The sequence below is a fragment of the Ambystoma mexicanum genome, chromosome 1q, assembly GCF_040938575.1.
Source record: "Ambystoma mexicanum isolate Mex_15411 chromosome 1q, UKY_AmexF1_1, whole genome shotgun sequence".
NCBI classification, from domain to species: domain Eukaryota; kingdom Metazoa; phylum Chordata; class Amphibia; order Caudata; family Ambystomatidae; genus Ambystoma; species Ambystoma mexicanum.
In genome coordinates, this window is record NC_090922.1 from 1504997215 (window position 1) to 1505014684 (window position 17470).

Sequence of the window (17470 nt, forward strand, 5' to 3'; positions counted from 1 at the left end):
TTGTTTAAGGAGTTTTTATTACAACAGGAGCTTCTTAATAGCATTTTTACTGTAGCGTTTTTATTACACTAGGAGTGAGCATTTTTATTACACCAGGAGCTGTGTAATAGTGTTTTTATTACATCAGGAGCTGCGTAATAGCGTTTTCATTACACCCGGTGCTGCTTAATAGCGTTTTAATTACACAAGGAGCTGCTTAATAGCGTTTTCATTACACAAGGAGCGGTATAATAGCGTTTTTCTTACACTAGAAGCTGCTTAATAGCGGTTTTATTACACCAGGACCTGCTTAATCACGTTTCTATTACATCAGGAGCTGCTTAATAGCGATTTTATTATATCATTTTTATTACACCAGGAGCTGCTTAAAAGCATTTTCATTACAGCAGGAGCTGCGTAATAGTATTATTATTACACCAGGAGCTGCGCAATAGTGTTTTTTATTACAAAAAGAGCTGCTTAATTGCGTTTTTATTACACCAGGAACTGCTTAATCATATTTTTATTACACCAGGAGCTATTATAGCGTTTTTATTACAACAGGAGCTGCTTAATAGCGTTTATTATAGTGTTTTTATTACACCATGAGCTGCTTAATCGTGTTTTTATCACACCAGGAGTTGCTTATTAGCGTTTTTACTATAGCGTTATTACACCAGGAGTGAGCATTTTTATTACACCAGGAGCTGCGTAATAGTGTTTTCATTACACCAGGATCTGCGTAATTGCGTTTTCATTACACCCGGAGCTGCGTAATAGCGTTTTTATTACACTAGGTGATGCGTAATAGCGTTTTTATTATAGCATTTTTATTAAACCAGGAGCTGCTTACAGGCGTTTTTATTACACCAGGAGCTATTGTAGCGTTTTCATTACACCAGGAGCTGTGCAATAGTGTTTATTACACAAGGAGCTACTTAATCGCGTTTTTATTACACCAGGAGCTGCTTAATAGTGTTTTTATTACACCAAGAGCTAGTATAGCCTTTTCATTACACCAGGAGCTGCGTAATAGTGTTTTTATAATAGTTTTTTATTACACCAGGAGCTGCTTAATAGCGTTTTTATTACACCAGGAACTGCGTAATAGTGTTTTTATTACACCAGGAGCTAGTATAGCATTTTTATTACACCAGGAGCTGCATAATAGTGTTCTTTATTATAGTGTTTTATTACACCAGGAGCTGCTTAGTAGCATTTATATTACACCAGAAGATGCTTAATGGCGTTTTTATTACACAGGAGCTGGTCAATAGCGTTTTCAGCACAACAGGAGCTGCTTAATAGCATTTTTATTATATCATTTTTATTACACAAGGAGCTTCTTAAAAGCGTTTTCATTACACCAGGAGCTGCGTAATAGCATTTTTTATTACACCAGGAGCTGAGCAATAGTGTTTATTACACAAGGAGCTGCTTAATCGCGTTTTTATAACACCAGGAGCTGCTTAATAGCATGTTTATTATAGTGTTTTTATTATACCAGGAGCTGCGTAATATTATTTATATTACACAAGGAGCTAGTATAGCTTTTTTTTATTACACCAGGAGCTGTGTAATAGTGTTTTTATTACAACAGGAGCTGCTTAATCACGTTTTTATTACACCAGGTGCTGCTTAATAGCGTTTTCATTACACCAGGAGCTGCTGAATAGTGTTTTTATTATAGCGGTTTTATTACACCAGGAGCTATTATAGCGTTTTCATTACACCAGGAGCTGTGTAATAGCTTTTCTATTACGCCAGGAGCTGTGCAATAGCGTTTATTACACAAGGAGCTGCTTAATAGCGTTTATATTACACCAGGAGCTGCATAATAGTGTTTTTATTACACCAGGAGCTAGTATAGCATTTTTATTACACCAGGAGCTGCGTAATAGTGTTTTTATTATAGTTTTCTATTACACAAGGAGCTGCTTAATCGCGTTTATATTACACCAGGAGCTGCATAATAGTGTTTTTATTACACCAGGAGCTAGTATAGCATTTTTATTACACCAGGAGCTGCGTAATAGTGTTTTTATTACAACAGGAGCTGCTTAATCACGTTTTTATTACACCAGGTGCTGCTTAATAGCGTTTTCATTACACCAGGAGCTGCGTAATAACGTTTTTATTACGCCAGGAGCTGCTGAATAGTGTTTTTATTATAGCGGTTTTATTACACCAGGAGCTATTATAGCGTTTTCATTACACCAGGAGCTGTGTAATAGCTTTTCTATTACACCAGGAGCTGTGCAATAGCGTTTATTACACAAGGAGCTGCTTAATAGCGTTTATATTACACCAGGAGCTGCATAATAGTGTTTTTATTACACCAGGAGCTAGTATAGCATTTTTATTACACCAGGAGCTGCGTAATAGTGTTTTTATTATAGTTTTCTATTACACAAGGAGCTGCTTAATCGCGTTTATATTACACCAGGAGCTGCGTAATAGTGTTTTTATTACAACAGGAGCTGCTTAATCACGTTTTTATTACACCAGGTGCTGCTTAATAGCGTTTTCATTACACCAGGAGCTGCGTAATAACGTTTTTATTACGCCAGGAGCTGCTGAATAGTGTTTTTATTATAGCGGTTTTATTACACCAGGAGCTATTATAGCGTTTTCATTACACCAGGAGCTGTGTAATAGCTTTTCTATTACACCAGGAGCTGTGCAATAGCGTTTATTACACAAGGAGCTGCTTAATCGCGTTTATATTACACCAGGAGCTGCGTAATAGTGTTTTTATTACACCAGGAGCTAGTATAGCTTTTTTATTACACCAGGAGCTGCATAATAGTGTTTTTATTATAGTTTTCTATTACACCAGGAGCTGCTTAATTGCGTTTTTATTACACGAGAAGCTGCTTAGGAGCGTTTATATCACACAAGAAGATGCTTAATAGTGTTTTTATTACTCCAGGAGCTGCTTAATAGAGTTTTAATTACACCAGAAGATGCTTAATAATGTTTTTATCACGCCAGGAGCTGCTTAATAGCGTTTTTATTACACCAGAAGATGCTTAATAGTGTTTTCTTATAGAGTTTTTATTACACCAGGAGCTGCTTAATAGAGTTTTTATTACACAAGGCACTGCTTAATAGCTGCAATTAACCCATTACTTTTCATGCTGATGCTTTTTTATGCAGGCATGGCTATTTGATCGCCTTAACGTGGTAAGGGTACAGATAAAATATAGGATGTGCCGTTGGTCACGCTGTGGCGTATATGTAACCATTAACAGCTGGCCAGATAATGCCAATCGCGCATATGCTTTCTATACCTAGCGCCAGCCACCTCTATGAGCTCAAACTAAAAATAAAATTTGCTAGTCATGGACCGGTCCGACTGTAAAGTTGAAATATTAAAATACAATTAAAAGATGAAACGTGTAAAAGTTTACCCTGATGTGACGTTAATGGACTACATGCCTAGGATCTTGGCCTTGGAATAATAGCCGTTACAATGGGTTTCTCTCCGGTGGCGGCAGAGGTTGGTCTTCTGCTGGGAAAGAAAGCGAGGGGCCCGGTTCATGGGAAAGTGTGCATAGATCCCACAAAGCCTGCGTGCCGTGAACGACCCGCCGCGCCTAAGAAAATCCATGTGCTACGCCTATTCATGGAATTGTCTATGCAAAGTAAGCCCATGCTGCACGGCCGGAACTCCCATGACATGCCAACACGCAGAGCCATTAAAGCCATAGGAAAAGAACTTTGCGCGCGGATCGCAAAGCACCCCAGAAAACCAGTATATATATATACACAAGGCATAGCGAAATGCGTCATCTGTGGGATGGAAGTTTTTTGAACGAAATTGTTTTTAAACTGAATTTTTGATAAATAAAGCTCAACATTTTTTACTCCATTTGGATCCTGGTGCAGTCTGTGGTTTTGAGCTGGGAGCCTGCATTCGGAATCCCACTCCGTGAGTGCGGCTCAAAATCACTCTGTGCAGTCGGAGTGAAAGAATTGGAAATATATATATGTATATATATATATATATATATATATATATATATAGGACTGTTTATATATAGAGGACTGTTTGGCGCTTGGTTATTTCTTGGACTTCTAGCTATTCATGACCATGGAACGTTTCACGGACTGCCTCTTGTTATTTCCCTTTGGATTAAGCTGTACTTTCTTGTCTTTTGGAATTCGACCTCTGGCTTTGTTTACTGGACACTGGAATTGGACTCCCTTGGCTCTGGCATTTCTCTTGTGTCTCGACCTTGGATTGTGTACTGGACTGCTTAAGGATCAACAACGTTGCTCTGCACATTGGCTCAGGTGTTTTCCCAGAGTGCTACCAAGATCTCTACCAGCCTGCTGCTGCCGCCGGCTATTCGGAAGCTCCCGTTTCACTTTTCTACTCAGACTGCCCCTCCGCCTCAATTAGATAAGCCCCAGGTACTAATCCTTTGTCACTCTGAAGTACTTCTCATTGTCACTGTGTGTAACATAACCATTCCTTGCCTTGCAGTGGTCAGGGGGTTCTTCCGGCGTTCCCGGTTCCAGGCTGACGACACTCTACACCTGTGGCCACAAAGATTGCACGGGTAGTGGTTTCACTTCTACCCGTGTGGTACTTGGGGACGGAGGTTCCATATATCTGCACGACCATCAAGACAGAACAAAATTAGACCAAGCCTACAAGTCTTTCATCACTGACGGTAATGACATCAAAGTCTCTAAAGACACTAAAACTCTAGGCGTCTACCTGGACTCCACCCTTTCCCTGAACAGACAAACAAATGCAGTAAGATCGGCTTCGGCCTATACCTGCAAACTTATTACCGCTTGCAGACCCTTCCTGAACCCTCATAACTGCATTACCCTTGCAAGAACACCTATTATGTCCAAAATCGATTACTGTAGTGCCCTCTGCTTGGGGACTAGCCAGTCTAACCTCAACAAACTGCAAACTATCCAAAATAATGCCATAAGGGCAGCTCTCAATATACCTAGAAGGTCCCATATTTCTAACGTCAGAGCTGATCTACGTTGGCTCCCGGTTAAACAAAGAATTGCCCTGAAAACACTAGCCTTGACTCACAAATGCTTGGACAACAATGCCCACTTTACCTCTCCTCTCGTCTTACAATACACACCTCCTCTCGACCCATTAGATCAGCTCAAACTCACAGCCTTTATCCTTCCTAGATTTAAACTCCAACACTTAAGATTGGCTACTGACTTGTAATATATCTTACCTGTGTACATACGTTATATTGTACGTGTATTATAACTTGTAAATTGTTCAACATGCATACCACATATTGTAAAAATCATTGTTTTCTGCTACACATACATGTGAACCCCCGTAAACTGTTCCTGCACCCCGCTACTCTGCTTACGAGAACTCCCAAGTACGATCAGAAATCAGACTGCGTGCACGCATGCACTCCTAAATCGGACGCCCGATCTTACCTTTGCGCATAAATTCCTATGTGCAAGTACCCCAAGTACTCATACCCCAAGTTTTCAATACCCCCTTTCTGCACAAACTCCTGGAAAAGCTGGCCATCTCTCAGCTTAACCTTCATTCAGATTCTGTTGGTTGTCTCCATGACCACCAGTCTGTCTTCAGAGCGGCCAGAAGCACAGAAACTGCTCTCTGCTCACCAACCTTGATTCTAACGTTCCCTCTGTCCTCATCCTTCTTGATCTCTCTTCTGCCTTCGACACGGTCAACCACACCATCCTACTCAACAGTCTCTGTGATAATCTGGGTATCACTGATCAGGCTCTGGCCTGGCTGACCTCTTTCCTCTCTAATCGACCCTCCCAGGTCCAACTGGGGTCTTTCATATCATCTATCTTCCTCTCCACCTGTGGGGTTCCCAAGGGTCTAACCTCTCACCCTGGCTTTTCAACCAATACCTGGCAACTCTCTGCATTGCCATTTTCTGCTCAAATTTCCAGTGCTACGCTGGTGACACATCTCATTTTCCAGCTGCCCTCGGCCACCTCCTCTCCCTCTCTCTTCTCTGATTGCCTAACTGCCATTCAAGATTGGTGTGCCGCCAATGATCTTTGCCTGAATGCCAATAAGATGGAGATACTTCTCATCGGCACACCATCTCCATCCTTTTCCCTCACTCTCTGGCCGGCCTTCCTTGACCCTCCTCATACCCCTACCTGCGAGGCTAAGAACCTTGAGGGCATCTTTGACTCCACACTTTCCTTCTCAGCCCATATCTCTGAGGTCTCTAAAAAGTCAAACTTCTTACTGTACCTCCTCAGAGGTACTCTACCTTTCCTCTCCTTCCCCAGAAGCTCATGGTATCCCAAGCTCTGGTTCTCTCTCGGTTGGACTATTGTAACAGCCTCTTTCTAAATCTACCTGCCTCTACTCTCCGCCCTCTACAACTTATCCAGAACAGGACTGTGAGTCTTGTCCTTGGCCTCAAGCCCTGCGATCGTATCTCTCCCGCTCTGAAATCTCTCCACTGGCTTCCAGTGGATGCAAGGATTAAATTCAAAACCCTCTGCATTGTCCCCAAGGCTTTCTGGGGCCTGGGTCCAAAATACCTTCAGCTATCCCTCTGCAAATACCTCCCCTCTCGAGCTCTTCACTCCTCTAACTCTAACTCCCTCCGGGTCAATCGTTTTTCAAAGAAACAAGCTGGGGTAGATCTCTGTCTTTGGCTGGGACCTCCCTCTGGAACAGCCTCCCTGCCACTCTAAAACTTGAGGAGAACCATCTCCGGTTCCGGAAGCACCTCAAAACCTTCCTCTTTGCTTCTGACTTCGCTCCCCTTCTCCCCTGCTGATCTGCTCTCTTGGCACTGTGCACCTGGCCACCCTCTGTCCCCTGGGCGCAAGTACCTGCTCATCCTGCCACCTTCCTGCACTGCCTCCTGGCCACCCCTTGCACTGGGGACTGCATCTGTACCCACACACACCCCCCCCCATTTTTCTTCTTTTTCTGCACTTATTCAGACTTACCCAGTCTGCTGCCTTAAACACAGCACTTGCCACTTGCTGGCTGCACTACCACAGTGTGCCTCCATGTTTTATTTATTTTTATTTATTTTATTTATCTGCGCTCCTCGGCTCTGCACTTTCCATTCTCCCCCTTCCATGCACTTTTTCCCTTTTCCCTCTCCCATGCACTTGCGCGTTCTCAATGTCACTGGGCCTAGTAAGATCGCTGTTTTGTTCTCCCCTGTTCCCCTCCCTTGCCTAGTCGCGCTCTGAAACACTTGTGTACGAGCGCGATAGAAATAAAATATCATATCATATCAAGTGTCTATACGCCTGCCTTAAGGTGGTGGATAGGTGGAGTGGATTGGGGGCCATTACCCTGCCGAGAGGGTGCGCGGTCACATCCATGAATACGTATCATTCCATGCAATAGACGGCGTGCGATGGACTGCCTGCAGGCCGTCCCCGTAACGCCCACATTTTCCCTCGTTCATTCCCATTTTAAGTGTTCCGACCCCAACTCCGGTCTATGCACAGGCCACATTCACGGTCTGCAAGGTGTCTCGCGCAAGGCACTCAGCCGCTCGTAGAGATGTGCCGAGCCTGCGTGAAGTCCCTGCACAGTACGAAAAAAAAGTCCCACGCACACGATTCCTTTAATCGACAAACTGAGTTATGCGTGCAGTTTGGCACGCAACGCCCCAATTTACCACGCTTATAATTCCATGAATCAGGCCCGAGAGGTCGTATACCCTTGAAAACGCATATATAACTGTATAGCTCCTAGAGTGGCAGCCTCAAAGTTACAGTTCCTACTTTTCTTCTGCAGGCTCTCTGGGGCCCCAACGCTTCCGGGGGAATATCCTCCAAGACCCCAATCACCATCTCGATTAATGTATGTGTGTGTTGCTATCGCGCAGACATGTCCACACTGAGGGCAGGTTGCAGCACTACTGGGTACAGACGGGAGGGCAAGAAGCAGCCCAGGAATATACCCTGCTGTGTTCAGAATGGGGATGTATTTGCCTCGCGAGGGGAGTTCCAGAGAACGGGCTGTTTTACGAAGCAGAGCTCCATCCATCCCATAGGGGGGCCAGGTTGTGGGGCAGGTGGTGGGTGAGGCAGGGGGGGGAGCAGCCTGAGGTATGCTGTAGGTCCGCCCCGGCTAGGAGTCTAGGGGCGCAATGAAAACCATTCTGGGTGCCTGAAGCGCCACACCCAAGGCCGCGCCTCAGACGCAGCACAGCTTCTCCACAGAGGATGGCAGCCCCCAAATCCTATGGACCTGTGGCAAAACCCCAATGTCCAGCACCTAGCAGCGATGCAGTTACAGGGCGGAAACCTGCACATGGACAGGGTTGCAGGCTGTTGGCGGCTGCTGCCACTGACTCCCACCCCTCCAAAAAGGTGACAGCAACTAACTTCCACCCTCACACAGACTTCGTGAAGGGTGCAGTTCTAGAGTATTACCCTCATACGCCTGCAGTTACAGATCCCATCGCCCCACACCGCCCACTTCTGCAGGCTCAGACTCCTAGCAAGCATAAAGGTTGCAGTTACAGCCCTCTACTCTGCCCACTTCTGCAGGCACAGACTCCTAGCAAGCATAAAGGTTGCAGTTACAGCCCTCTACTCTGCCCACTTCTGCAGGCTCAGACTCCTAGCAAGCATAAAGGTTGCAGTTACAGCCCTCTACTCTGCCCACTTCTGCAGGCACAGACTCCTAGCAAGCATAAAGGTTGCAGTTACAGCCCTCTACTCTGCCCACTTCTGCAGGCTCAGACTCCTAGCAAGCATAAAGGTTGCAGTTACAGCCCTCTACTCTGCCCACTTCTGCAGGCACAGACTCCTAGCAAGCATAAAGGTTGCAGTTACAGCCCTCTACTCTGCCCACTTCTGCAGGCACAGACTCCTAGCAAGCATAAAGGTTGCAGTTACAGCCCTCTACTCTGCCCACTTCTGCAGGCTCAGACTCCTAGCAAGCATAAAGGTTGCAGTTACAGCCCTCTACTCTGCCCACTTCTGCAGGCACAGACTCCTAGCAAGCATAAAGGTTGCAGTTACAGCCCTCTTCTCTGCCCACTTCTGCAGGCACAGACTCCTTGCAAGCATAAAGGTTGCAGTTACAGCCCTCTACTCTGCCCACTTCTGCAGGCTCAGACTCCTAGCAAGCATAAAGGTTGCAGTTACAGCCCTCTACTCTGCCCACTTCTGCAGGCACAGACTCCTAGCAAGCATAAAGGTTGCAGTTACAGCCCTCTACTCTGCCCACTTCTGCAGGCTCAGACTCCTAGCAAGCATAAAGGTTGCAGTTACAGCCCTCTACTCTGCCCACTTCTGCAGGCACAGACTCCTTGCACGCATAAAGGTTGCAGTTACAGCCCTCTACTCTGCCCAATTCTGCAGGCTCAGACTCCTAGCAAGCATAAAGGTTGCAGTTACAGCCCTCTTCTCTGCCCACTTCTGCAGGCACAGACTCCTTGCACGCATAAAGGTTGCAGTTACAGCCCTCTACTCTGCCCACTTCTGCAGGCACAGACTCCTTGCACGCATAAAGGTTGCAGTTACAGCCCTCTACTCTGCCCACTTCTGCAGGCACAGACTCCTTGCACGCATAAAGGTTGCAGTTACAGCCCTCTACTCTGCCCACTTCTGCAGGCACAGACTCCTTGCACGCATAAAGGTTGCAGTTACAGCCCTCTACTCTGCCCACTTCTGCAGGCACAGACTCCTTGCACGCATAAAGGTTGCAGTTACAGCCCTCTACTCTGCCCACTTCTGCAAGCACAGACTCCTTGCACGCATAAAGGTTGCAGTTACAGCCCTCTACTCTGCCCACTTCTGCAGGCACAGACTCCTTGCACGCATAAAGGTTGCAGTTACAGCCCTCTACTCTGCCCACTTCTGCAGGCACAGACTCCTTGCACGCATAAAGGTTGCAGTTAGAGTCCCCATCCCTCCAAAAGGTGGCAGCAACAAACTTCCACCCTCACACAGACTTCCATCTGTGCAAAGGATGCAGTTGTAGAGCCTTACCCTTCTACGCCTGCAGTTACTGACCCCAGCCACTCCGCCCACTTCTACAGGCACAGACTCATAGCACGCATAACGTTTGCGGTTACAGACTACCACCCCTCTGGTGTCGGCAGTTAAGACTCCCAACTCACCCGTGTCTCCTGGCATAGACTCCTAACCCCTGAAGGCTTCCGCTACAGACTTCCACCCACCTATGGCTGCAGCAACAGACACCTGCGCTCCTATGTCTGCAGTGACAGTCTACAGCCTCATATCCACCCATTGCAACGGAGGCTGCTGCAGACCTCCAATGCTCGCATGTGCAGCTGCAGGCTCACATCCCACTGGAGGGTGCAGCTGCAGACATTCACCTGCGCTCCTAGGTATGCAGTGAAAGTGTACAGCCTCATACCCACACATTCCAATGGAGGCTGCTTTAGACCTCCAATACTCACAGGTGCAGCTGCAGACTCACATCCCACCGGAGGGTGCAGCTGCAGGCTCCCACCTTCCTATGCCTTCAACAACAGACACCTGCGCTCCTATGTCTGCAGTGACAGACGGCAGCCTCATATCCACCCATTCCAAAGGAGGCTGTTGCAGACCTCCAATGCTCGCATGTGCAGCTGCAGGCTCACATCCCACCGGAGGGTGCAGCTGCAGGCTTCCACCTTCCTATGCCTTCAGCAACAGACACCTGCGCTCCTATGTCTGCAGTGACAGACGGCAGCCTCATACCCACCCATTCCAAAGGAGGCTGCTGCAGACCTCCAATGCTCACATGTGCAGCTGCAGGCTCACATCCCACCGGAGGGTGCAGCTGCAGGCTTCCACCTTCCTATGCCTTCAGCAACAGACACCTGCGCTCCTATGTCTGCAGTGACAGACGGCAGCCTCATACCCACCCATTCCAAAGGAGGCTGCTGCAGACCTCCAATGCTCACATGTGCAGCTGCAGGCTCACATCCCACCGGAGGGTGCAGCTGCAGACATCCACCTGCGCTCCTAGGTATGCAGTGAAAGTGTACAGCCTCATACCCACACATTCCAATGGAGGCTGCTTTAGACCTCCAATACTCACAAGTGCACCTGCAGACTCGCATCCCACCGGAGGGTGCAGCTGCAGGCCCCAACCTTCCTTTGGATGCAGCTACAGACTCCCACTGGGTGCACGCCTGCAGGCACAGCCTCCTACCCCATCACTCCAAAAGGTGCAGTTACGGACTTCCATTCCGCTTACCGTAAAAAGGCCATGCCAGACTCCCACTCCTTCTCTGGTTTGTATGGGTGCAAGTACAGACTTCATACCTGTGAAGACCTGGAAATGCTAGAACGTGCCCCGGGTAACATGGATTCCCCTGGGAAAAAGCAGCTCCTATCCTGAAAAGCTAAGATGTTTCCCGAGCTTCCCGGGGGCACCATTCGACGCAAGGTTGGACATCAAGACGTACCCTCATACACTACCAAAAACCACGTTACCCCCTTGTCCAAAATATATAAACAGGCCATACTCCAACCGAAAAGTGTGAGAGAATTGGCAAAGCTTGTTCTGGTACCGGCAAGCTCTTCGCAATATTGCGTGAACTCGAGGCACCAGTTGCCCCCCCCGCTCCTCCCCAGCCAGCTGCCTCAAAGACATCACCTGGTGTGCAAATATCCAAAATGCACTGCTGGACAAAATATACTCTCTGCAAACAAAAATCTTAGCAAAAAAGAAGAAATGGCCAGTGGAACACCCCCAGACCAAACCCTAGTTCCACCCGACTATGACACCCATCTGTTTGAGTTCTCCCCGGTATCCGATTTAGAACTAACTAATGTCAAGGCGACACCTGTCCTGCCTCTGCGATCAAAGACTGTGCAGTCGAGCTAGCCCCATTCATTGCCTCACTCATCAATACTTCATTTTCCTCCAGCCTTAAAGACGCTTGGGTCCTCCCGATTATCAAGTAGCCGACACTCGACCCTAACATCCCTACCAAGTATCGCCCTATTGCAACAGTCCCTTTCCTACTCAAGATACTGGACAGAGCCGCGTACTTACAGATCCAAATCTACCTTGAAACGAACAATCTTCGCGGACTGCGCCACTCTGGTTTTCATCCAGTTCACAGAACGGAATCTGCACTCCAAGACTTAAAAATACAAATGGACGAACTCAAAGACAACGGTAAACTAGCCATCCTCCTCCTGCTTGACCTCTCAGCTGCCTTTGAGTTGGTGGACCACAGAATCCTTTGCCAACAACTTGGCTCAGCAGCTCACTTCTCCCCCGAGTTCTCTCGCCATCTGTCTCCACAGCACCAGGTGATACCCAAACCATTCTCCTCTCTCTGGCAACTACGACACAGACTTCAACTCACTGAACAAAATGTATCAAAGCATGTGGGCCCAGATGACCTTGCATCCTCTATGCCTTAACAACGATAAGACGCAGCTGCTCCTCATCGGATCACAAAATCTCCTGTACAGACTTGATGGTGCCTACACGACATTCATCGTAGATAGCAACACCATCCCAGTCTCCAAAGAAGTTAAAACCCTTGGGTACTACCTGGTTTGTTCCCTTTCTCTAGACAGGTTAGTGCCGTAGCCTCGTCTACGGCTTACACAACTAATCTTATCAATACCAGCAGCTGGCCTTTCTCAACAGACAGCTGCATTACGTTAGCAAGAGCCCTCATTGTCTCCAGATCACACAACTGTAAGGCCCTTTTTTGCAGGAACCACTATAGGCAATAACAAAAAAGTACAGATCATACAAAGCAATGCCCCAAGAGCAGCATTGGATATCCCAAAAAAAACTCCATCTCTTTGGCTCGAAGAAGCATGCATTGGCTCCCAATACGGGATCACATCCAATTCAAAACCCTTACCTTAACTTACAAATGCCTGGCAAACACGGCCCCTGGATACTTACCTAATAAATTCAAGAAATCGCAATCTAACAGACCTACCAGGGCCTCCCACTCCCACCTACTATCTGTGCCCAGATTCATAGTGCAAACAGCAGGAGGCCGTAGCGTCTTGGTGCTGGCTGCTAAACACTGGAACGCCCTTCCACTTCCTCTAAGATCTGAAACCTCCTTCTGGACCTTCCGCGAGGGCCTCAGAATCTGGCTCATCTCACAAGACGTATGACCCATTACCCCGCGACTCTTTGAAGCAATGTACTACCGCTGTTCCTAAGCTCTTCAACCGCTTCTCAGCATTTCTGTGACTGTACTATTGTTTAATGCTAACTGCCTTCACAACTGTGCTCTCTTTAACCAACGCCTTGATGCCTCCGGGTTTGGTGTGCTTTACAAATGACAAAATAAATAAATAAATACCTCTTTGGAGAATTTCCTGGTGGGGCCAGATTTGGTATAGTACCAAACTAGTCGATAAAGTAAAATAAGTCCACCCAGAGAGAAAAAGCTCCTATAATCCACAGAAGGAAAATGCAGACACCAGAACAGGTGCAAGCAGGAAACACCAGGTGCAATGGTCCATACAGTGAGGTCCACGCGCACGTCAGGAGCCTTGCAGTGAAGTGAGGCCTCTGGTGCATTATGTGGCCCAATGCAGCTGGACTCAGGGCTTCTAGGTGCACTTAGCGGTTCTGCACTCCGGGATTGGGTCCGAAAGGCAGGGGAGTTGCTAGGTCTGGAAAAGACCTGGGGCTAAGCTGATGTCGGAACTGTTGGGACTGGGGGCTAGCTAGTCTTTTTGCTGTATCACCTGAGATTCTATCCGGGGCTACATCCAAAAGATCAGGGGCTATAGCCCCCTTAGCCCCCCCCCAGCAACGCCCCTGCCGATAGGGCAAAATGGTTCGAAGCAGACACTTCTCAGGACTATAAGAGACCCAGAAGCATGGTAAGTGGGTGATGCATGCTAGCGCCTAGAGGGAGGCACTTAGCTCAAGGTAGCTTCTGGCACAGGTATTCACACCATCCTGAGTTGGCAGGATTAACTGAGCCTCCCCTTTGGGTGTTTACCCTAATGAAGAAAAGGGCAGGCATTAGTGTCAGGTGGGCAGCCCCCAAGGCCTCTCAGGGTCAATGCAAAGCACATGCAGACACCTTAGTTCTGGGTTTGGGTCAGTGCCGGAAATGGAAAACATGTTCTGGGGGAAAGGGGCAGGGCTAATGGACATAGCCCCAGACCAGGTCCTGCAACTGGAGCTGGGAGAGCCAGGGATGTTTTGGCTAGGTCCGAGTCAGGGGTTCTAGCCTGGCTCTTCGAGCCAAGTGCGTGCAGATCCAGGGAAATTATGCGCTAAACAGGAGAGCTTTGGGTAAGGTGCTGGGGAGTGTAGAAAAGACGCTGGGGAGTCAGAAAAGGTGTGCGAGGGGATTAGAGGCTGGGAAAAGGAGTGCAAGGAGACTAGGGGCCCAGAAAAGGGGTGCAAGGCAACTAGGAGCCGAGAAGAAGAGTACAATGGGGCTGTGGCATGAAAAAAGAGGACTGAGGGGGTTGGGGCCTGAGAAAAGAGGTACGAGGGGGCTGGGCACAAGAAAAGAGGTGGGCGGCAAAAAATGATCACTAGCCTTTGAAATCACCACAGCACTACAGGAGTATGGTTGCTTGACTTCCTGTCCGTCCCAGCCGCCTGACTTCCTGTTGACCCATCCCAGCCAATCAATGAGTGACTGGGGCGGTGCAGGAAGTCAGGCAGTCAGGACTCTTAGGAAAACACACTCCTGTTGTGCTGTCAGCACTTCAGGAGCGCGTTTTTATTTTTTTACTTTTCTGTAATCTATTTTGTTATTGGTATAACAGATACACAGCAGAAATAGGATTCAAATAAGTCAGAATATTCAGATTCTTAACAATATATATAGAAGTGGAAGAATTGAAGAAAAAATAAAAAAGTATCACAACAGTATGCATTGAACTACCTAGTCAATTAATACATAAAAAAGGGTGATATTCTCATGTTACTTTTCTAGCGCAGGTGCAATGTTACAAGCAGTTAACTCTCTCCTTTATGTCTGAAAGCACCAACTTAAGAACTGCTATGAGAATGAGTTGTCATCTGTGTCCCCTACCTGTCTGATCACTCCCATGGCATGCAAGTTCTAACCCCTATCATGATTTCAATTGTCTAAAAATGTATGCACACTAATGCAGGTGCTCACAATGACACTCTTTACATCAGTTACTGCCCGGCCTTTATTAACTGTGCAGTCACAGGAACTATTTATTGTTGGTATCCTGCCACGGCTCTGTAGGTCAGCCAGGTCAAGTCAGCACAGCCAGCGCTGGTCAATGGGCCGGATGTTAAAGTTAATGTTAAAGAATATTTGTACCATGCACTATCACCACCAGAGTGGTCCCCTGGTGCTCTGGCGGATCTGAAACAAAGAGTGATAGGTTAGGGGTGTTAGTAGGAAAAAGTTTGGAGAGGATCAAGGGAGCTGTTGTTGGCAGCTTCAGTTCGGTTAACACCATTCGCCATGGAAAATTGGGGTGCTATTCGGTTCTGGGTCCATTGTGTGCTGTTGTTTGGGGGTCTGTGTGGCCCAATAGTTCGTGAGGTATGGTGAAGTGCGTGCGGGTTGCTGCAGTTTTAAGAGGTGTGCTTGTGTTTGATTTGAGTGTGAGAGGTGTGTGAGGAATGGTAAGGTATTTAGTAGTTTTTTGGGTTGGCTAGTATTCTTGTTAGGAGAGATGCATATTTCTATTGAGTCTCCTACATGATTTTAGAGAAGGTTGTTTACTTTCAGTGATTAGATTTCCGCACGATAAAGCTGTCTCATCTCTTTGTCATTATGTTGAGTTAGCTACTTTTGTGTTTCCATCTTTGTATTCAGTCATCCCTTTTATCCCAGTTTGTCTTTGATGTAACCTAGTTTTGGATTGATTTACTTGCGATCTACCCCAGTACCCTATTTCCTTTCTGAGTGGGTAAGGTTGTTGATAGTGTTGGGCATGTATGCTAATTTCTCTGTCCCCATGGGTTGTCGCTTGTGTTCTTTTTCACCTGGCGTCATCTCTCTTGTACTTGTAGGAGTTTTTTGTAGTCTGTTCTGGGTGGTGTCTGTGCTGTCATATATTCTGTCAGTCTGTTCTTTGTGTTTCCTGATTGATTGTTTTAGTTGTTTCATTTTGTTCCGAAGTGTTGAAGAGCCAAGTTTGTAGAGGTTTTCTACATTTTAGGTGGCTTTTGGTGTTTATTATTTCTTTTGGGATGTTGTTCCAGGTTTATGTGGCTAGGTGGGAGAAGGAGGAGCCCCCTGGTTTTTTTCTTGATGTATGGTTTTGATTCCAGGCAGATTTCGTTGCTTGATCTGAGGAGTCTCGTTGGCTTGTAGATTATTTTCTGTTGTAGGAATTCTGCTCCCCGTCCACCGATTGCCCTGTGTGTTATGCACTTTGTTTTGAACGTGATACGATGTTTGATTGGGAGCCAGTGCAGATTTCTTAGTGCTGGAGTAATGTTGTCGCTTCTGGATAGTATGAGGAGGAGTCTGGCTGCTGCATTTTGTATGAGTTGTAATTACTTCAGGAGGTATTCCGGCATCCCGAGGTAGAGGCTATTTGCGTAGATATCAGATGTCTCCCCGCACCTAGGACCGCCTCAGCCCTAACAAAGCTTTACTGAGCCCCGAGAGTCGCTGAGAGAATCTGGGGGATCAGTGATTTAATCTGCTCTGTGCTCCTTTCGCCAGCCTCATTCACGCGTTTGCAGGCTCTATTTGCTGAACCTTTTTTCTTTCTTCTGGCCTGAAAGGGACACCACACGAATCAATGGGCCGGGACTATCACTGTTCAAAGCAGTCTTCCTACATGCTGGGCACACTATAGTTTTCTAAATGTGCATCTTACACTTTCATAGAAAAAATAAAGTAGCTTCCAACCCCCAAAATGATGCTTAAACTTGCATTCACTAGTTTTCTTTGTAGTGTGTTTGGTTTTTTGTGTTGAACTTCCACACAAACACCCTGTAGACTTTGTGGCCCTTCTTTTCGTTTTATCACAGGTGATATTTATAAATATGTTATAAGCTTGGCAAATTGTTTAATCACAAATAACTGCTTCTGTTGTGCTGACAGCAGTTATTAGGAAATTAAACTGTGGTTTCATGAGTGCCAACTTTTGATTTTCACTACAGGGGCAGAAATACCCTCACCTCCCCCCTGGACATAAGCAAGTGGCCAGCCCAACCCATTCTCTGGCCGAACACATTTTGTAGCACTTGTTGTTTTATAAGGAATTGCGAAAAGTCATACGATTAACAGTCAGTCTTTAATATATAACATCTCAGCAACGGTCTCTCAACCTGCTGAGCTACTCTGGTAGCCTTTGCACAATGTAACGCTAAGCCTTTGAATTATATCCACGATAATATGGAAAATGTATATATGGGGTATGAGCTTAACATTAAAACACTTACCCAGTATTTTGTAGAGGAAGAAAAACGAAAATAAAATGTAGGCACTGAGACAACGTTAGCCGTACATAATACCTGAGGAAAATAAGACCAATATCGCACATCATCTTGATAAAAGTTCCTAAAAAAACATAATGAGACGTGATGACGTCACTA

General features: G+C 46.6%; 1 protein-coding gene across 4 annotated transcripts in view; it reads right to left on the minus strand.

Moving 5' to 3' along the window:
- The window catches only part of ST3GAL3 (ST3 beta-galactoside alpha-2,3-sialyltransferase 3), a 1489309-nt gene that overhangs the window by 301610 nt on the left and 1170229 nt on the right, over positions 1-17470 (minus strand). The gene's annotated exons all lie outside the window — the stretch shown is intronic.